At 39.1% G+C, this 23099-nt stretch overlaps 1 protein-coding gene across 1 annotated transcript in view; it reads right to left on the bottom strand.

The window, feature by feature from the left end:
* The window catches only part of Shld2 (shieldin complex subunit 2), an 88477-nt gene that overhangs the window by 48776 nt on the left and 16602 nt on the right, over nt 1-23099 (bottom strand). Inside the window, exon 4 of the mRNA XM_005348615.3 lies at nt 18669-18785. The gene's annotated coding sequence lies outside the window, so the exon portion shown is untranslated. The remainder of the gene's footprint in view (nt 1-18668; nt 18786-23099) is intronic.

The raw sequence follows: 23099 nt of genomic DNA, 5'->3' as shown, positions 1-23099 counted from the left end.
TATCAAAAGACTTAGCTCTGTCATCAGCAACTCTAAAGGCCAGGGAAGTATGGAATAATATATTCCAAACCCTAAAAGAAAATAATTGTCAATCAAGATTGTTATAATCAGAAAAAAAAATCTTTTAAAATTAATGGACAAGCAAAGTAATTCTAAACCGGGTGGCGGTGGCTCACACAATTAATCCAAGCACTCGAGAGGCAGAGGCACGCAGATCTCTGAGAGTTATAGGCCAGCCTGGTCTACAAGAGCTAGTTCCAGGACAGCCTCTAAAGCTACGGAGAAACCCTGACTCAAAAAACAAAAACAAAAAATAAAGTCATTCTAATACGAGTATAAGTTAAATCAATTAATGACAATCCCAGAACTGCAAAAAAAATTTCAACTATCTCGCCCTAGCTGGCCTGGAATTCACTATGTAGGCTAGACTGGTCTTGAACTCCCAGAGATCTGCCTGCCTCTGCCTCCCCAGTTCTGGGATTAAAGGTGTGTGCCACCACACCTGGTTCTAGAAACTTAAGGGAATACCATACACAGCAGAATAAAGTTTCATACACAAGAACACAGAAAGAATGTATTTCATGAAAACAACAGAAGAACTGTCATGGGAGAACTGGGAATGAATCACTCATGACCAACATAGCAAACAACTACTTACCAGAAGAGGAAGAACTACTGATAAACTAGCCAACCAGAACAATAAACAACAGAACCCTTCTCACCAGCAAATCCTTCTCACTTATAACCTCCACTATAAAGAACCTTAAGGCACCAATGAAAAGGCAGGCTAAACTAACTGGATTATTAAATAAGATCCAGAGATTTGTTGTCTCAAAGAAACTCACTTAACTAAGAGAAGCATTGAAACTGAGTCAATGGTTAGAAACCACAGTGCCAAGAAATGGAAGCCATAAACAAGCTGAGACAGCAATTCCTGTATCTGATCAAACAGACTTCAATCCGTAACTAGTCAGTAGAGATAAAGAGTGCCTCTACATATTAATAAATGGAAAATTTCACTAGGAGGGTATGCATATTATAAAACTTATACATTGAATCTTGAGGGCCCAAATTTCATAAACACTGAATGGCGTAAAAGACCACACAGGTCCTTACAAGAAAGACTGGGGACTCAGCACTCCAGTCACATTTAGAGCCATCTTCCAACACAAAATCAGCAAAGCAATACTAAAGCTAAATTACACCATGGATCAACTAGATTTAACAGATATCTATAGAATGTTACACTCAGCAGACAGGGAATATATATTCATCTCAGTGGACATGGAACCATCTCAAGAACTGACCACACAATGAGCTATGAAAAAAACCTCTTATAAATATAAAACAATTAATATAATCCGCTGCATCTTTTCAGATCATGGTAAAATAAAACTAGAAATCAATAGCAAAATAACCCTTTTCAAAGATCAGTGGAGGCTAGTTGTGGTGACACATGCCTTTAGCGCCAGCACTCAGGAGGCAAAAGCAAGTGGATCTTTGTGACTTCCAAATGGGTCAAGGCTACAAAGTAGAACCAAATCAATAAATAAATAAAATGGTAGATCATTAAGGAAATCAGATAAGAAAATTTTAAATTCCTAGAATCAACTGAAGATAAGACAACCTACCAGAACCTCTGGGATACAGACAAGGAAACTTTATAGCTAGAAGTAATCACCCATTTTGTTTCTCCTCCTTGGCAGTTCAGGGACTGCCACCATCATGAACAGTAATAGAACAGGAAGCTCCTGACTTACCTCCTACTTCAGGAGAAATAACTGAACACTGATGTCCTGTCCTTCATCCTGGGAAGGCAACAGTATCAGAACCAAAAATTTGGAAAAAGCTAGACAAAATACACAAAACCATACCAGATGTCATCTTTGTATCCAGATTCAACCACTTGGTGGTGGCAAGACGACAGGCTCCAGCATGACCCATGATTCTTTATACTGTGCAAAGAAGGAGACTAAACACAGATGCAAGACAACATGGCCTTTATGAGAAGAAAAAGACCTCCAGAAAACAGCAGAAGGAACAAAAGAGCACAATGAAGATCAGGGGGACTGCAAAGGCCAGTGATGGTATTGTCACCAGTGAGTGGAGATCGAGTGACTTGATCTGCTATGACATGGGGATTTCTGAGAGAACAAATAAACAAAAACCTTGTGCGTGAAAAATAAAAGTAATCACTTTTAAAAAATCAGAGCGGGGGTGGGAGACTCTCAGTAGGTGAAGTGCTTACCATGCAAGCATGAGAACTGGAGTTGAGGTCCTTGGCCCCACACACATGCTAGACTACTGTGATAACTAGCCTCCATCGTCCCTTGGAGTTTAAGCCTAGCCTAGGCAACAGAATGCGTAAAGAGCATTCTATCTTCCTCCTAGTTCTCATTCTTGGATCCAAAGCTGTCTTCAGGCAGGCCTACCAACAGATTCAAGAGGTAAAGAACTGCATTCTGCTAAGAGCTTGTATGTGCCAAGGCAGCTTGCCAACAGCTATGGGACACGAGTCACCTTAGAGAAATTCTCCAACACCGTCCTGCCTTCACAGAACTTGACTGCACCCTGAAGGAGACCCTTAGCTAGTAAAACACCTCCTGAATTCTTCACATAACACCTATCAAGTAATAAACAAATAAGTCTTTAACCACTAAGTCTTGGGGAACTTGTGATATGCAGCAAGATAAAATTATAAAGATTTGATAGCTTTGGTGTTTACATTTTATTGCTGGACTTTCTGTCTGTGTAGTAGGTGGAAGAGCAAGCTCACTGCTTCCCACAGCCGAACCCACATGACATTATATTTCTCCCATTGGACTGGACTGTGTAGTGATAAGGCGAGTAGACCTGCTTTTCGTCCCGCCCGGCTCCCACAAGGCTAGCTTTACACCCGAAATAACAACACACAAACTGTATTCATTTAAACACTGCTTGGCCCATTAGCTCTAGCCTTTTACTGGCTAACTCTTACATCTTGATTAACCCATTTCTATTAATGTGTGTAGCACCACGAGGTGGTGGCTTACTGGGAAAGATCCTAACCTGTGTCCATCTTGGGTAGGAAAATCATGGCGTCTGCCTCACTTCCTTCTTCCTCCCAGCATTCTGTTCTGTCTTTCCCGCCTACCTATGTTCAGACCAATCAGGCCAAGCAGTTTTATTAATTAACCAATGAAAGCAACAAATAGATAGAAGACCCACCTACATCAGGACTGAGCAATGTTTGTGAACTATGTCTACTCTTTGCCCAAGAGCACACAGTCTTATTTACAATGGCATAAAGAAAATACTAGCTTCAGAAAAAAAAAAAGGTCTCCAAACACTGTCCTTTTAAGTGGTTTGAGTTCTTGCTAGTCCTTTACATTTCAAAAATTTACAGAAGTAGCTTGTCTATTTCTCCAAGCAAATTCTACTGAGATGTTAATAAAATCTCACTGCCTCTACAGAACACTAAAGAGAACTCCATTTTTACAATACTGACTTTTCTAATTCATCACTAACTAGGTTACCTTTTATAGATTATTTTTGAAATTTACTTGCAATGCTTTATACGGTTCAGTGTTGAAAGCATATTTTAGACTTATTTATAGGCATTTGGTATTTTTTAATAATTTAACTTTAATTTATGTGCTGGTGTGAAGATATCAGATTCCCTGGAACTGGAGTTACAGACCGTTGTGAGCTTTCATGTTGTGGGTGCTGGGAATTGGATTCACGTCCTCTAGAAAAGCCAGTGCTCTTGACCACTGAACCATCTCTCCAGCCCTAGCATTTGGTATTTCAATGACAGTGTAAATTGAATTAATTTACAAAGTGTTCATCGCTACTATAGAGAACTATATTATGTGTTTGTATACAAACTGCTAAATTAATGTACAAAATTGATTTTTAATGGTATAATCATGCCATTTACAAAGTAAAGAATTATAGTAGGTTTTTATTTGTTTTGTGGGTTTGGTTTTTTTTAGCATTTTTTTGTTTTTTGTTTGTTTGGTTGGTTGGTTTTTGGTTTTTAGAGACAGGGTTTCTCTATGTAGCTGTGGAGTTTGTCCTGGAACTCGCTCTGTAGACCAGGCTGGCCTCAAACTCACAGAGATCCTCCTGCCTCTGCATCTTGAGTGCTGGGCTTAAAGGTTTGTGCTACCACTGTTTGGTCAAATTATAATAGTTATTAATGCTTCATTTTTTTTGTTTCTTTCTCTCTTGAATTCTCCTTTATGTTTAGCTTGCTTGGTTTTTGTTTTGTTTTGTTTTACGCAGCCCTGGATGACCTACACCTTGACATGTAGACAGGCTGGCCTTAAACTCACAGAAATTTGCATGTGTCTGCCTCCCAAGAGGTGAGATTAAAGGCATGTACCACTGCACCTGGATTCTCCTTAACTCTTATACGGTCTAGAATGATGTGTAGCACAAATAATAAAAAACCCAGAGACAGATATTGGGGTTCAACCTGAAGGTCAGAAAAGCAAAACAGCCAGCCACTGGCTCTTACGTCTACCTCAGTCCAAAATGGCAATCTTGCCTCCAAAAATTTCAGAATGAGACTGAGCCTGAAAGCTGTCTTCTTCTGTCTATATTCCTCCCTAGTGTTAGGATTAAAAGCGTGCACCACTACCACCCTGTTTCTATAGCAAAGTAGTGTGGCTACTGGGATTAAAGGTGTATGTCACCACTGCCTGATCTGTAAGGCTGAACAGGATGGCTATTTTACTCTCTGACGTTCAGGCAAGCTTTATTTATTAAAATACAAATGAAATGCCATACAATGATGGAAATGCTTCTTGATTTACAATGGGGCTATGTCTTGATGAACTGTCTAAACTGAAGATAAAGTCAAAAATACATTGAAAATATAGGCATGATGGCTCACATCTATAATCTCAGGACTTAAAAACCTAGGCAAGAGGACATCCACAAGTTATAAAGCAGTTCGTGAGCCATGATAAGTTCTAGGCCACCTAGGATACAGTGTGAGACCCTGTTTCAAAATAAATAAAAACTTGGGCCAGTAAGACGGCTCAGCAAGTAAAGGCATTTGTCACCAAGTTAATGACTTGAGTTTGACCCAAGGAAAACACATGGTGAAAGGGGAGAACTGATATCTGAAAGCTGTCCTCTGACCTCACATATAAATAAGGAAAACAATAAACCAACTAATACTGGAACAAATCTTGTCTCATCACTGATGTATCAACACCTATTTTAGACTTCTGGTTCCCAGAGCTGTAAGATATTATATCTCTTGTTTAAGTCACCCCAGTTCATAGTACTTTGTCACTTCAGTTGGGGCAACCTTACACAAATATTATTTCTGCAGGCATTTATGCTAGGTCTTTGGAAGATAGAGGACCACAGACTTCTTGACATTCAAGCTCAATTGTTAATAAGAAAGGAAAAATAATAAAAAAAGAAAATTTCCTAGACAGAAGAATTATTATATGCTTAGAAAGTAAACTTCCAGTTCTTTAATACCTATAAAACAGTTAACAATCCCAGTTGAAAAGTTGTCTACCAACTGTCTAATAGGGAAGATGCAACTTAACCCATAAACTTACTTAAATGTTTATACAAAATCTAAAACCAACTTGAGTTTGTGGGCTTACTTAAAATAAAAACAAAAGCCGACAGTGGCAGTGCATGCCTTTAATTCCAGCACTCAGGAGGCAGAGGCAAGTGGATCTCTGTGAGTCGAGGCCAGCCTGGTCTACAGAGCTAGTTCCAGGACAGCCAGGGCTACACAGAGAAACCCTGTCTCGAAAAACCAAAAATAAAATAAAAACAAAGCTAGGATGGTAGCACTGCATTTAATCCTAGCGGGGAGAGCTCTACTAAGTTCAAAGCCAGCCCGATCTGTATGTTGAGGTGGAGTACAGCTAAGGATACACACAGAGACTCTGTCTCAGACAAACAGGTAGACAGATAAAAGAGCTGAGCAGGATAGCACACATACCAATAGCCATAGCTGCTTGAGAGCCTGATGCAGGATCCCAGGAGTCCACAGCCAACCTGAATAACATAGTGAGGCCCTTCTCAAAGTAATAAAGGTTAACAGAATAAAAATAAAAGCTAACTTCATCAATTCACTTTATTGGAAATATAAGGAATAAAAGAACATGTTACCAGCACACAGAGACTGTTCTACAGCAACTGGCCTAGTTCCTTTAATAAAAAAGAGGCAAGGGCCAAAAAGATGACTGAGAGCAGCACATCTCAACCTGTGGGTTGTGACCCCTTTGGTAAACTCTGTATCCAAAAATATTTATATTATGATTCATAACAGTAGCAAAATTACAGTTATGAATTAACAAAAAGAATAGTTTTATAGTTTAGGGGTCAGCACAAGATGAGGAATTGTATTAAAGGGTCGCAGCATTAGGACGGTTAAGAACCACGAGGTATAGGTGCTTGCCATTGAGCCCAACAACCTGAGTTTGATCCTTGGGATCCACATGATAAGACCACAGAACAGACGCCTACATGTTATCTTCTGACTTACACACACACACGAATAAAAATATAAGTAAATAATTTTTTAGGTTAGCATGTAATAAAAAATATGAGAAAATTGTTTTAAATAAAAGATATCTAAGAGCTGAACCAAATGTCATGTTTGGATTATATCAGAATCAGTGAAAAAAAGCAGTTTTGAGAATCAGGGAAAGCCGCATGGCTTCAGATAAGAGATAACTTACCATTACACATAAAAATGTATTCAGCATACTAAGCTTACTGAACAACCTAGCTTAGCAACGCCATGTACAGTGGGGACAGCTGTTTACACTCATAATCACAAGGTTGAATACGCATACTGTTAGCTCAGGGAAAGATCAAATTCAAGTGCAATTTCTATTGAATGCTTATCGTCTTTACGCCATCATAAAGACAAAAACCCCTAGGTTGAATTATCATAAGTTAGAGATCACTGGCATGTGACACATTCAAACTTAAAATATATATATCTACTTCTGTTTTATTTAGTCAACTACTCTTAACAATAAAAATAAGCAATCCACCAGCTTTCAAGTTTTTTTTTTCGTTTTGGGGGGTGGATTTTTGAGATAGGTTTTCTCTCAAAAATAGCCCTGGCTGTCCTGGAACTCGCTCTGTAGACCAGGCTGGCTTTAAACTCAGAGATCTGCCTGCCTCCCAAGTGCTGGAACTAAAGGCATGCACCACCACTACCGGCTACATAGCTTTCATTTTTTTAGTCTATTCAGTATATTTTGTTTTGGCTTAAAAACCAAACAATATGTCAATATCTCTAGATATACAGAATACCATTTTTCTGACTTTATTCCTCTACAACCAGCCAACTGTTCAATTACATTTTACCTTACAAACAAGATTTATATTAATCATGACATCAGATAATTTTCCTCATTAACTTTGCTCTTAATGTTTCTCAGGAGGTTGTAATAGAGACTTAACTTCTGAACTTACTCTGGCCAGTGAAAAGTTTCTGGAGCTCTTTTTACATGTAATTTTATTTTTATTTTATTTTATTTATTTATTTATTTATTTATTTATTTATTTTGGTTTTTCGAGACAGGGTTTCTCTGTAGCTTTGGAGCCTGTCCTGGAACTAGCTCTGTAGACCAGGCTGGTCTCGAACTCACAGAGATCCGCCTGCCTCTGCCTCCCGAGTGCTGGGATTAAAGGCGGGCGCCACCACCACCCGGCGTTTCTGGAGCTCTTAATTCAAACTAATGGACTCCCTACAGTGGACATCTTACAGCAGACAGGGATAAAAGAACTTGTCAGTCTTGCTAATGGCTATGAGGAAGCCTGCCAACGATTGAATGGAGAGTTATTTGACCTATTCTCTTCCTCTAATAGGATGATTTTGCCCCAACTATTTTGTTTTTATTTTGCTTTGTTTTTAAAGACAGGGTCTTGCAGCAGGCATACAAGCAGACAGAATACTGTATAAATAATAAATAAATAAATAAATAAATAAATAAATAAATAAATAAATATTTTTTAAAAAAAATAAAGACAGGGTCTTACTATGTAGCTTCTGTTGTCCTAGAACTCACAACCATACAAAACAGATAATGTTTTTATAATAGATCAGATCTGCTGGCAATTTCTTCATCATTGTTAGATTTAAAGAAAATTAAGACATTCTTACTGATTATAGGATGATGGCTTTTAATTTTCTTTTAGTATTTTGAAGAAATTGCACCACTGTCTTGCGGTCCATATACTTTATAATTCTAGTGTTTGTCAGTTACGGATATTATATCAACATATCATAGACTTGGTAGCTTATAAGCAGAAACTTATTTCCACATTTCCAAAGTAATTTATATACACACACACACACACACACACACACACACACACACACGTTACTACTACACATTTCCAAAGTAATTTATTTATATATATACACATACATGTTACTACTATAGTAATACAGAAACATGAGTATGGGGCAGAAGAAGACTCCTCCTACCATCTTTGTAATCTTTCAATAAACTCCAAACTATTACAAAACTAAAGCTTACTGAAGACAGAAACAAAACCAAAAGCAAATGTTGCGGCAGTGTTCTTTTTAAAACACAGGTACCAGGCTTTCGATTTGCAGGAAAGTTCTTTGTTCTCCAGCACCAAGCATTCTTCTCTACAGCCAAGGTGCTCTCTCTCTGCCCCGCTCGTCCTCACCGATCCTCCTTTAGGGATGAGACATCTAACAGTAAGTGAGGGTGAAGTAAATAAGAGGACTTTCTCTCATTCTGCCTGTCCTCAGTCCTTCTCCGGAAGTACAGGAAGTGCCAGGTAAAGAGAAGAGGTGGGCTTCAACCTTCCAGAACTCAAGACTAGACTGCCTCCATTCTCCACTGTTCCTCCTCAGGGTACCCGCCTTTTGAGGTTGGCTGTCCTACCCTCAAAAAAGGTCCGGCTGCCTCTAATAGGGTGTGTTCTGGCTAGTCATATGTCAAGTTGACACACTAATAGAGTTCTGTGAAAGGACGGAGCCTCAATTAAGAAAATGACTTGATAAGATCCAGCTATAGGGCACTTTCTTAATTAGTGATAGATGGGGAGGGTCCAGTCTATTGTGTGTGGTTCCATCTTTGGACTGGTGGTCCTGGATTCCATAAGAAAGAAAGCTGAACAAGGCAGGGGAAGCAAGCCAGTAAGCAGCACCTCTCCATGGCCTCCGCATCAGCTCCTGCCTCCGGGTTCCTGCCCTGTTTGTTTCCTGTCCTGACTTCCTTCGATGATGAAATAAGATGAAAGAGTAAGCTAAATAAACCCTGTCCTCCACAATTTGCTTTTTGGTTACGGTGTTTGGTCACAGCAAAAGATACCCAAACTAAGATGGAACCATTGCCAGCGCTCCTCTCCAGACGCAGGTGCTGGCTTACTATGCCTGAATGTTCACTGAAGACTGCAGTGCAAAGACAGAGAGGCCTGGCGCACATGTGGTTCACTGTCCTCAATTCTCTTATGGGAATTTGTTTGCTTGCTTATTCTTATTTGAGACAGAGTCTAACCCAAGCTTACCTCCATCTCCTTATATAACTGAGGACAATGAACTTCTGATCCTCCTGCCTTCATTCAAGAGGTTGGGTCTGGCAACTGTAGGCTTTTAACACCATATTTGGTTATGAGGTGTTAGCGAGAGTGCCAGGCACTCTACCAATTCATCTACATCCCCAGCTCTGCCGATGGGTTTTTACTCTTATCTGGCTTCTAGTAATTTTGAGGGGAAAATGACATTCACCTCAGGCGGCTGAAGCAGAAGTGCCACCCTATACTACAGAGTAAACTCCAGAGCTGCAGGCCAGCCTGAGCCAGAGTGGACAATAGAATTTTGTCCATCTAAGAAGGCAGCAGAATGCTTCCTCAGAGTATATATGGCTCACTGCGACAGCACATGACGGTCTAACTCCATCTAAAAGGTCTAACCAACATCCAGGGACCCTTCACTCCCACACCTATTTACTTCTGACCTCCTTCTCCAGCCCTTGATTTTCATGTGAGACTCTGCTGTTTTCCTGTGTCCTCCACTAAAGGTTAGGGTCCATGGGAGAGAAATTGTATTTTTCTCACCAGTCACTACATCCTAAGATCCAAAAAACTGGTTTTGAGCTAATATGATTACTTACAGATTACAGATTATTTTAGATTTGGAGGCAATTAAATAAAAGAAGAAAATATTTTCTGGGAGACCAGAGCCTATGTGACACTTGTCACTTTCCTTCTGCAGCAAAGACACATTTCATCACATCTGCTTCTCCAGCCAAGGCATTTACTACTTCCTCATCTCTTCTTATCAACACCCATTCTGAGCAGAAACTGTACACTCTTCATGATGACAGGACTAGTAATGGCTCTCAGTGAAAATGGAGGAGGATATCACTCGATGATTGCCAATTATGTTATAGAATAATCTTTCTGTACACTGTGAAGATGTGTCTTTGCCAAGGTTCCTTCTGATTGGTTTAATAAAAGAGCGGACTGGCCAGTAGCTAGGCAGGACAGCAAGACATAGAGGACGCTGAGTAGAAGGAAGTGGAGTCTCGAGAGTACGCGAGCAGGCGCAGAGAAGCAAGATGAAAGAAGGTACCTCCACATGGCAGAGGGAAGATAAGAACTATGGGTTAATTTAAAAGTAAGAGTTAGCTAGTAACCAGCCTGAGCTATCAGCCAAGCATTTATAATTAATAACAAGTCTCTGAATGATTATGGCTGCTGAGACCCAAAGAAACTCTGCCTATTATTATCACCTATCATTTTTTAAATGATCCTAGTGGTTTCTGGAAACAAAACAAAACACTATAAGAATTAGGTGACAAAAATTGATATTTTTAATATTTGGTTTTAATAAAGATGGCTGAAGAAGGACAACAGAACTAAGTAAAAAGGAAGGATTCTAATGTTAACGAAAAGATACAATAATAACTCAGGATTTCAAAGATACAATCTTAAAATATTTCCCTCTAATTAAATAAGAAGCTAAAACAAAAGTTAATTAGACTTTTAAGAGAAACATAACAAACTAGGCATGGAGACTTACACCTGTAATTCCAGCAAATAGAAGGCTGGTGTAGGAGATCCTTTTGTTTATGTGTTGCTTTCACTGGTTAATGAAGAAAACTGCCTTGGCCTTTTTATCAAAAGGCCTATTGGGCAGAACTTAGGTAGGTGTGGAAAACAGAACTGAATGCTGAGAGAAAAGAAGCAGAGTCAGGGAGAAGCCATGGATCCTCCGCCTAAGATGGACACCATTTAGAATCTCCGGTAAGCCACTGCCACGTGGTGATACACAGATTAATGGAGATGGGTTAAACTAATATGTAAGAGTTAGCCAATAAGAAGTTAGAGCTAATGGCCAAGCAGTGTTTTAATTAATACAGTTTCTGTGTAGTTATTTCAAGCTAAGCTAGCCGGATGGCCAGGACAAACAAGTGGGCCCCTCTTCCTCTTACAGAAGGACATTCAAAGCCAGTTTGAGGTCTGTGCTGGCTACCTAGTGAGTTCAAGGCTAGCCTGAGTTATACATAGACAGACCATGTCTTTAAAACAAAACAAAATGAATAAATAGATAATAGAGACAATTGATACAAAGTTTCTTGGGTTCAGTGAACTAAGTGATAAGAGATTGAGAATTACTTTTTAACAATCCCTGACAAGCAACTTGACTCATTAAACCACACAGCTATGATAAAAAGGGTGGAAAATAGTACCTAAGGCTTTCCCAAAGTCATAAAGCCATAAAACACAACTTGAGAAATAAACCTGAACTCTGGAAACCATACCTAACAAAACTGCCCTGCAAGATAGAAAGTTTGAAGAGGAAAGGAGAGAAAGACATGACTCTATTTTCATGAAGTCAAAATTTGTCAAGTAAATGATGCCAACAGCAGAAACCTTGAGTTTCAGTGCTTTGACCCCGCCATTCTGTAAAGTTGGTATAATAGTAGCCCTCCTTTTGTGCAACTTTTACCAAGCCTGAACAAGACAGTGGGGCCAGAGAGATGGCTTGGCAGGTAAAAGCACTTGTTGATCTTGAAGAGGACCTGGGCCCAGCTTCCAGCACCCATATGGTGGCTCACGACAGAGAGTAAACTCCAGTTCCAGGGGATCTACCACTCTCTTCTGGCCCTTAGGGGCACTGAACACACATGGTACACATACATACTGCAGGTAAAACACTTATGCACAAAAAATAAAAATAGATTAAGTAAAATCTAAGGATCACTTTTATAAGTTAACGTACATAAAGTACTTACTACAATGTTGAATATAAATATTAATAGTTAATAACATTGTATTTTTAAATAATTATAATACTTTTGATATTAAAATATTCATTTATCACAGTAACACTTATTTAGTATACTCAAAGATTAAAAGCCTAAAGCCTCTATTCTTTTCATGTGTGCCTCCTTTAAAAAAAAGAACTTGAAAAAGGCATGGTGGCACACACCTTTAATCCCAGAACTTGAGAGGCAGAGGCAGACGGATCTTTGTGAGTTCAGGACCAGCCTGGTTTACACAGTGAATTACAGGGCTGTTACACAGAGAAATCCTGTTGAGGGAAAAAGTATCTAAGGCATGGTGGCACATATCTGTAACACCAGCCCTTGGGAAGCAGGAGGAATAGAAAGACAAGGTCATCCTTGATTATATGCCAAGTTTGAGCACAGGCTGGCTACATGAGACAGTGTCTCTAAAAAGCAAAGAAAAAAAAATATAGCCGGGGAGTGGTGATGCACGCCATTAATGCCAGCACTCAGGAGGCAGAGGCAGGCAGATCTCATGAGTTTGAGGCCAGTGTGGTCTACAGGGCAAGTTTCAGGACAGTCAGAGCTACACAGAAAAACCCTGTCTAGAAAAAAAAACAAATAAATCATAAACACACACACACACACACGCACACACACACACAAAAGAGGAGAGTGGCAGTCTAATGTTCCAGATCTAAGATTAAAAACAATTAATGCAAGTTATATATCACACTGAAGAATGGTGTGTCTATAGACCTCACGTTTTATCTAATACTTTTCAATTACCACAAGCATTCACTCTCACTAAACAAGTTAATAATTAAAAAGGGAAACTTTGTACCAACTATACATTAACTCAGTAATGCTGAAGCAAGCACTGTACCATTCCAGGCTAGGTAAAGTCTCCAATTTATACATAGATTGTGTTCTCCAAGGAGATTTACAGTTCACTACAAAATCTGAGAAATATCTTTTGAAATGATGGGATAAAGATAAGGCCATGGCAATAAACAAAGACCAATTTAGCCTATAAAGAACCCACTAAACCTCTGGAAACTAAAGGAACAAACATAATCTTTTAGATGACTTTCAGTTACATAGTTTGTGCTCCTTACAGAAGGAAAAAAAGTGCACAAATTTAAGATTACAATTGTAGCCGGGTGGTGGCCGCCCACACCTTTAATCCTAGCACTCAGGAAGCAAAGGCAAGTAGATCTCTGTGAGTTCCAGGCCAGCCTGCTCCACAGAGAGAGTTACAGCCAGCCAAGGCTACACAAAGAAATCCTGTCTCAAAAAATAAACAAACAAAAAAGATTACAAATTGTATCATAAATATATGATGCATATATCTTTGTATTGTTTTAAACACAATAAGCAGTACAGTACTTGCCTTCTATGAAGAGCTTAAAGTGATTGTTTAATGAATAATGAATGAGAATTCAGAGTTCTATTAGAACAAAGCTATTTCTTAGAAAAATGCATGACCATTTCCACATGAAAGAACATCTTCCTTAATCTCAGCAGCAAGAACAGAACTGGAACACCAAGAACTGCAGAGTGTATACAGGCGATCCCTGTAGAAATCATATTTTAGTGGCAACACTTGCTATTTCTAAGTATGTATAAATCACTCTGTTCAGATTTTATAATTAAAACCTAACTTCAAAATCTTCCTGAGTTCTTTTCCTTTATCAATGTGTCAAATAAAAACAGCAATAATCTATATTTTATCTGAGTCAGTTCTTCATCTGCATTTATGCACAATTCCAAATAATACAGAAGATTACCAATTTCAAACTCAACTACAGCCAAAACTGACTCTCCGCCCCACAACAGCATGTAAAGGGTTGCTAAAATGATCTGCAAGTAACCCCTAGAACTCACACGGCAGAGAACAGGGTTCTGAAAGCTGCCCTCTGACACATGCACAGACACACACAATAAAATATTTTTAAACATTAAAAAAACTCCTCCTGAACTATTACAACTCAATACGTAAACAAAAATCCAGAGTAAAATCCAGTATTTCTCTTACTCAAAGCCAACAATCCATATTTTGACTTTATCTAAGTAGACAAAGCTAAGTGACAAAGTCATTCAATGACAACACAAATTATTTTAGGCATAAAAGTAACTGCAAAACTTGCCAGGCAGTGGTGATGCACACCTTTAATCCCAGCCCTCAGGAGGCAGAGGCAGAAGGATCTCTGACTTTGAGGCTAGTATGGTTGGTTGACAGAACAAGTTCCAAGACAGTCAGAGCTATCAGAGCTACACAGAGAAATCCTGGGCAGGGGGAGGGGGGATGGATAACGATTACAATTTAAAATTACACAATTTAGTAAATAACCTATCATCATTCACAATGATACAGACCTATGTATTTAAAAATTTTAAGAAAATGGTGGAGAGCCTGCCCAACATGTGTACCACATTCAACCCCAGTTTAAATATGAGAGAGAAAGAAAAGAAAATCTTAGAAAAGCTCACCTAAAAAGGAATTCCTTAGGTAGGTGTGGTAGTACACACCTATAATCTCAGCAACCCAGAGGCTGAAGCAAAAGAATCATAAATTTGGGGCTAGCCCGGACTAAATACTGAGACCTTTAAATTTTTTTTTTTTTTGGTTTTTTCGAGACAGGGTTTCTCTGTGGTTTTGGAGCCTGTCCTGGAACTAGGTCTTGTAGACCAGGCTGGTCTCGAACTCACAGAGATCCGCCTGCCTCTGCCTCCCAAGTGCTGGGATTAAAGGCGTGCACCACCACCGCCCGGCACCTTTAAATTTTTTTAATTTATATTACTCTGAGGCAGTGGTTCTCAACCTTCCTAATGCTGCAACCCTTAAATACAGTTCCTCATGCTGTGGTGACCCCAACTATAAAATTATTTTTGTTGTTGATTCAGAACTGTAATGAATCTTATTGTAAATATCTGCTATGCAGGATATCCACTATGTGACCCCTGTGAAAAGGCTGCCTTGACCCCCACACAAAGGGGTCACAACCCAGAGGTGAGAATCACTGCTCTAAGAAACCAACTGAATCTCTTGAGTCTTTTTGTTTTGAAACTGGGTCTTATGAAGCCCAGGTTGGCCTGGGTCAACCCTAAGAACCTCCTTCTTTTGTTTTTGTTTTGTTTGCAGAGGTAGGGTTGTTTTGTTTGAGATAGGTTCCTCCTGTGCAGTCCTTGCTAGCTGACCTAGTGCCCATCATGTCATGGAGGCCAGTAATACTCCTATCCCAGCCTCCAAACGCTGAAATTACACACACGTGCCGCCATGCTCACACCCATTACGTATTATTTGCTAATTACCCTTTCTGCTCTAAAGCTTATACTTTCATTGAAACCTATTTATTTTATTTCTCTGATTTTGTTTTATGTAAATTCATAAATTATATAAGTATTTGTTAAAATGAAGATATGATTATATGACTAAAATTGATAAATGTACTCCCCATTAAAATCCCAGGAGGCTCACTATGAGTTCAATGCCAGCCTTGGCTATAAAACAAAACCACCATGCTGGGGTTACAGGCATACACAACACAGCCATGCCTAACTTTGTACATGGGTACTGGGGAACCAAGCACAAGTGTTCTTGCCATCGGGACATTTCTCCAACCCACAGTCTCACAACACTTTACAGATAGCTTAAATAATTTGTCTACAGCCACAACAACAACAGAGGCAGAGGCAGTGGATCTCTGTAAAATTGAGGCGAACCTGGTCCACAGAGTGAGTGCCAAGACAGCCAGGGCTACAAAGAAAAACCTTGTGTCAAAAAAATAAAAATAAAATAAAACTTAGCAATCCTCTTGCCTGGGCCTCTTTGCTAGCTGGGAAAAAAATATATATATATATATATATATATATACACACAATATATATATACACACAATATATATACACACACATAATATATACTATATATTATATATATTTATATAGAGACAAGGTTTTTCTTCGTGGCCTAGACTTCTGACTCCAACTCCACATGTAGCCCAGGCTGGCCTCAACCTCAAGATCTTCCTGTCTCAGTTTCTCAGACGCAGGGGTTGCAGGTCTACACCACAATGTCCAGTGACTATACTTTTTCAGCTAAGGGTGTAATATGTTGTGAAACTTAAGCTTTCCTATGGATTTTTACCATAATCACTTTGTTTTAAACGACTGTCCATGCTCAGGTTACATTTGGAAAGTATTACCCATAAGAACACAAACACCAAAGAAGTATTACCTTATAAGCATGACTTTGAACATACTAATGGCTAAGACCACGTTAGGAAAGATGCTTCCCGTGTTCTGTAGGGTGATTTAAACAGTAGCAGTAGAGTTTCAGAAAGGACAGAAGTCAGCATCAGAGCTCGTTCAGCATTAATAATAGGTGAGCTAATAATAGGACGGTGTTTACCCAGGCAAGTCTAGGTTGTGCTTCTTACGTCAGCTGGAAAGCTGGAAGCAAAGTGGCTTTAACTCCCATACAACCTGCAGTTGTCATGACATCACTTTATGAAAGTGTAGCTGATGCCAGCATAAAACTAAGAAAGTTCACACCTAAAACTACTTAGGACAGCCCCTCCTTTCCATCCATTTCATAATTCATTCACATTATAAAATCGAGAATGTCTCATTAGGGAAAAGGGGGAGGATAATTAAGACTGAGAAACTTCAACATGCTTGACAAATCATGAATTTTCTTAGTTAAGTCTTTTTTTTCCATTAAAAACACTTTTCTTTGTATACTTTGCTCAGCTTAGATGTAGTAGGGAGGGCCTTGGACCTTCCACAAAGCAAAGTGCCTTACCATCTCTGAGGATTAGAGGGGGTTGGGTGGGAGGGTGTGTGGAGGGAATGGGAGGAGGGGAGGGAGTGGGAATTTGAATTGTTATTTTTTTTTAAAAAAATCTAATAAAATTTTTTTTTCTTTTTGAGATAGGGTCTTTCTATGTAATCTTGGTTAGCCTAAAACTCAGCATGTGAAACTAAGTTAGCCTTGAATGCAGGGAGACCTTTCTCCTAAATACTGGGATTAAAGGCTTATGCTAACATAACTGGCTTAAAAGTCTTTTAAACCAACCCCCAAATTCCAACATCCTCTCTGCTGCTTCTTGTTCAACTTTTTCTAAACTACATGTATGTCCTTACTGTTCTGGGTGATGGGGACAATCTTAAGCACACAGACGACAGCCAGAGGACAGAATGCAGGAGCCAGTTCTCTTCCAGGCTGCCGCCCCAGGGGTCACACTCAGGCTGTTAGGCTTGGTGGTAGTCACCTTTGCCCACTGATCCATCTTTCTGGCCTGCTGACAACAACTGTATTACATTCTGTGAATTTGCTGTGTACATATGCGCTACAATACCCATGCGGAGGAGAGGGCACAACCTTTGGGAGCGAATCAGGTTCCAAGCTTACTGGTAAGAATTTCCTTGCTAAGCCATTTTGCTGGCCCTCTTATTTGATTCATATAGCTACTCTTCAAGATACTATTTTAGATGAAGAAATGTTTAAAGAATGAAATAGCATCCTAGCACTTGGGAGGTAGAGGCAGCCAGATCGCTATGAGTTTGAAGTCAGTCTGGTCTACAAAGCAAGATCCAGGACAGCCAGGAGCTACACAGAAAAACCCTGTCTCAGGGGGAAAAAAAGAAAGAAAAATGAAGTAATTCTTCTAAGATTACAGAGCTAATAAAAAGGTATAACCAAGGTTCAAACTCAAATACAAATTACTAAATGGCTGTCAGTTTCTTATATTTTTGATTGTGAGCTTAACCTTTAATGGCTGAGACATCTCTTTCCAGCCCAGCTGTCATTTTATTAACCTGCAAAAAAAATTAAAGGAAAATGATGAACTAGATCTTCTCAAGGATCTCTAAACACTGAGAGTTTATGATTGACATAATCTTAGAACAGAGAGGGCAGAGTAAAACACCAATTTGGATTAAAAATTGTTTTAGAAGAGATGGATCAGCAGTTAAAAGCACTTACTAATCTTGTACAGAACCCAGGTCTGGTTCCCAAACCCTTCCAGCACCTTCCCTGCACCCACATGGTGTAACTCCAGTTCCACAGGAGTCGATGTCATCCTCTAACCTCTACAGATACACACACACAGTACATGCACACACATGCAGACAGGCAAACACTCATGTGCATAAAATAAAAATAAATAAACCCTTTTTGTTTTAGTATTAAAATTCTGGTAAGTGCTAGATGTAGTACATACCTGTAATCCGCGCATTTGACATATGATGGCAAATGGGAATTTGAGTTAGCCCAGACTAAATACCAAATCTTGTCTCAAAAATAAAAAAAAAAAAAGCAAGGACTTCAGATGTAGCTCAGAACACTTGCATAGCATGCACAGATCTCTGAGTTCAGCCTCCAAGACCACACAAAGTGGGCGTGGTAGCACTTACCTGCAACTTCAGCTGTGCTGTAGCGAGCTGTAGCTGTAGCGTGTGCACGAGGATCAGCAGCTCAAGGTCATCCACGAAAACACAGGAAGTTCCAGGCCTGCCTGGAATACATCCTGTCTCAAAAAACAAAGAGGCAAAAACAACTTACTAGGAAGTTCCTTGTGAACAAGACTAGAAGATGGGTTCAACTAGAAAAGCTAACAAGTAACTATAGCCTTTAAAAACACTACCAACGGGCTGGAGAGATGGCTCAGTGGTTAAGAGCATTGTCTGCTCTTCCAAAGGTCCTGAGTTCAATTCCCAGCAACCACATGGTGGCTCACAACCATCTGTAAAGAGGTCTGGCACCCTCTTCTGGCCTTCAGGCATACAGACAGAATATTGTATACATAATAAATAAATATTAAAAAAAAACCACTACCAACGGAAAAGCTGTTAGGAAAGCTAGTTTGAAAGACTGACAGAAATGTATGAAGATGCCATGGTGAAACTCATTACTTTGAATGCTAACTAAAAAAACCAAGTTCTCCCTCCCAAACACTGTTATTTAGAAGACTACAATCGCTAGTGCAGATTGACTCAGGCAGCATTCCTGGGATCCACTCAGAGTTGATGATCTCTGAATAAGTTTTGAAAAATAATGATGTCTACAACCAAACTAACTTGAGAAATATAGGATTTCTCTTATAATATTATAATAATATTAAAAATGTTCATTCCATGTCTGTGAGCAGTAACCTGACTTGAGAAGTTATCCTCAGTTTCAATTCCATTTCAGCTTAGCCATGTGAGTGTAAGAAACAGGTTTGCTGTAAGATTAGAAAGAACATACTTGTATGCCTAAAGAGAAATTCTTAAAAAGGATTTGCGAAAATTATTGCTAATACCATTTTCCAGCACCTTTATCAACCTGGAAGAAAATTGATGTTCCTGGTGAATTGCTGATAGAAGGGGGGATAATACTTAATTTCATAGGACGATCCTCAAAAAGACTAGTTAATGCCTTTGAAAATAAAAAGCACTTAAAAGGCTGATAACAGAGAATGGTCCCAAGTTCCAGGTAAATTTGGGCTAGGGAACTATGGGCCACCCCTGGGTACTACTATGCAGCAATTTCCTTTAAACTGAAACACTGCATCATGGAAGGAGCTCTTAAAAATCAAGAACTAGTGGTAGGTACATGCCTTTAATCCCAGCACTTAGGAAATAGAAGTCAGAAAACTCAAACTCTGTTGAGTACGAGGCCAGTTTGGCCTATGTAGTGAGTTCCTGGGCAGTCAGCCCAATGTGGTGAGACTCTGTCTCAAGAAGAAAAAAAAAAAGGAAGAAGGTATAAGATTCAGGATCAGGAATCAGACAATTCAAACTCTCAGGAAATAGCTAAAACTTACAAGATTCATAAGACTCCTCCTCAAGGTTATACAAGCAACAGCAATTGCTGGGGAAAAGAGAGGATGAGTTGTCAAGCCGAGTCCACGGTGCACAGAAAGCCCCAGGGATGCAGCTTTCCTGAGTCAGCACTCATGCTGGGGGGGGGGGACTTTTTGTGATGCAGCTGCCTTTGAATCAACTGCAGTCCTGTAAATATTCCCAATAAACTCTTCACCATGCAACATTTTTATGGTCTGTTGTTGGTACCCTATTATTCAATTCACCCCAGGAAAAGTTATATGACAGCTACAAAGTAAGACACTCTCAAAAAAAAAATCTAGTACAACAAAAAAGGACTCTGAAAAGAAATATGAAATGTAATCACTAAGATATCTAAAAAGAATGTGTGGGATGGGGGAGAATGTGATCAAAATATATTATATTTAAAACAACTATCTTAAAGAAAAAGGTCCTAATATAATATAAATGTAGAAAAATATTGAAGGAATAAAATGCTGACATGACATGGGTGGTTTCTGATATGCTAAAACTATAAACTGTAAATAATCAGCATGTTCTAGTCAAAAACTGTTGCAGGAAGTGGGTCCTTTGTTCATCCCACCTGCCCAGCTAGCTTACAACCTGAAATAACCACACAGAAATTATATTAATTAAATCACTGCCTGGCCCATTATCTCTAGCCTCTTATTGGCTAACTCTCACATCTTGATTTAGCCCATTTCTACTAATCTGTATATCACTACGAGGTCGTGGCTTACCGGGAAAGAATCAATAGTCTGATCTGGCTGCTCCATAGCGGCTCTCTGACTCTGCTTCCTTCCTTCCAGAATTCAGTTCTGTCTTCTCCGCCTACCTAAGTTCTGCCCTACCAGGCCAAGCAGTTTCTTTATTGATTAACCAATGAGAGCAACACATAAACAGAAGGACCTCCTACACCATTTTCCCTTTTCTGTTTAAAATAGAAAGGAAGGCTTTAACTTTAACATAGTAAAATTATATATAACAAAAAGGTATCAGGCAAGAATTACAGTAACAATATTTATATCTACTTTATCTTTTATCATAACTAAGGAAAACTATAACTATTTATTTATTCTTTAACTCCATCAAAGACTCCAGAAGGATATAATATTACCTAAGTAAACAGGAAGTAATTTTGAGAGTTTGTAAGCAACTTCCAAAACTCTAGAATTGACAGAGACATCTCGCTGCCTGGACAGTCACCCAAAGTTCCTCTGTACTGTTGGGGCATCCATCTTTAGCCTACAGGCCCATACCAGGAGACTTTTCCATGAAGCTGGAAATTTCAAAGACAGTTCAATCACTTTCTTCTGTGTCCTGCAGAATGTCTCGCAGACTCTTTTGTGAAGCAGGAAGACTGAAGGACCATCTCACTTTTAGGCAAGTTCAGCAGTCCTCTCTCTGTGGGTTTTTTTATGTCCAGTTTATGCAACAGTCCAGGCAAGAACAGTTTCTTGCCCAAATGGCTAACCAACTCCATAAGGAGCCTCTTCGATGCCCATCTTCCTCAAGAAGTAGCTTGATGCTGCCAGGAGCAGACATGTCTCATTGTCATGAAAAGCCCTAAGTTATTAAAACATTTTAAATTCCATATTTTGTAGTCCTGAAAGATACGAAGAATGCCTATCTAACAAATACATCTCTATAAATATAGAAAATCTAACTAACTTAACTACCTGCTTGACTATTATCAATGATTATCCATTAACAACCTATATTTTCTAATTATACATTACATTTTTTAATGAACTACACAATCATAATACCTTAATCAAGAGCAGAAATATACATATAACAAGAATGACCTAGCCGGGCGGTGGTGGCGCACGCCTTTAATCCCAGCACTAGGGAGGCAGAGGCAGGTGGATCTCTGTGAGTTCGAGACCAGCCTGGTCTACAGAGCTAGTGCCAGGACAGGCTCCAAAGCCACAGAGAAACCCTGTCTCGAAAAACCAAAAAAAAAAAAAAAAGAATGACCTAAATTTGTATCAATAAAGCAAGATCATACCAATGCAGATTATTCATATCTATATCATATCCCCCTTTAAATGTAAAAGAACATTTAAAAACAGTATTTGGGAATATGAGAGAAGTTTTTTGTCTCTAAACTGCCTTGTACTGTATGGGGGCACTGTTAATCAGTCTTTTGTGGTGTATCCTGTGGGCTAGGTTCATCTCAGTCAGCAGTTGGGTGAAGTAATTTTTTGAGGGTGTTTAGATGACCTTTCATGGGGGCGTGGTCTATCATACCATATCGGTCTAGAAGCAATCCACAGGGTCTCACCTTTTGTGAAAACAAAAGAAGAACCTCTTTTTCAAAGCATCATATCCTTAGACCCAACTTCTGAAGTCAAGATACCTTTGTAATATACATGGTAGATTTGACATACAATGAAAAGTCTCTCTGTACTTAGCTCCTTGACAGTCAAAAAATTTAAACAAAACACAATAATATACAGAATCCAGACTCTGTGAATTTTTCATTTTTACGTGGCTGATTTTTACTCTATTACTTTACTCTGTCTCTTTAAAGACTTTACCCTTTTTTTAAAAGCATTAACTTTATTTTATGACTCTCTATAAAAAAATGAAATTTTATTCCCTCAAATTTCCTTCATCTTTTATCTGCTACTGTCTTTGGTCTAAAGGTTTAACAGAAGACAAGAGGAATAGGAGGCAAACTATACTAGTAGTTACAAAGGGAAAATGTGAGATGGGAATTCTTTCTAATATCATCAATTTTTTTTGGAAGAGGCAGAGATGGTTAAACACACTGTAAGTCATATTTCCTGCTAGCACAATTATTCCTGGTTTCTAGAGCAGAGTCATACATGTTAGTACCTCCTAGTACCCTAAAAAAGATATGTGCCGGGCAGTGGTAACGCACACCTTTAATCCCAGCACTCAGGAGGCAAAGGCAAGTAGATCTCTGTGAGTTCAAGACCAGTCTGGTCTACAAGAGCTAGTTCCAGGACAGGCTCCAAAGCTACAGAGAAACCCTGTCTCGAAGAAACAAAA

Source organism: Microtus ochrogaster, chromosome 6 (genome assembly GCF_000317375.1).
Source record: "Microtus ochrogaster isolate Prairie Vole_2 chromosome 6, MicOch1.0, whole genome shotgun sequence".
In the NCBI taxonomy this organism is placed as follows: domain Eukaryota; kingdom Metazoa; phylum Chordata; class Mammalia; order Rodentia; family Cricetidae; genus Microtus; species Microtus ochrogaster.
The sequence above is the reverse complement of the archived record's forward strand: the minus strand, read 5'-3'. Positions and strand labels throughout refer to the sequence as shown.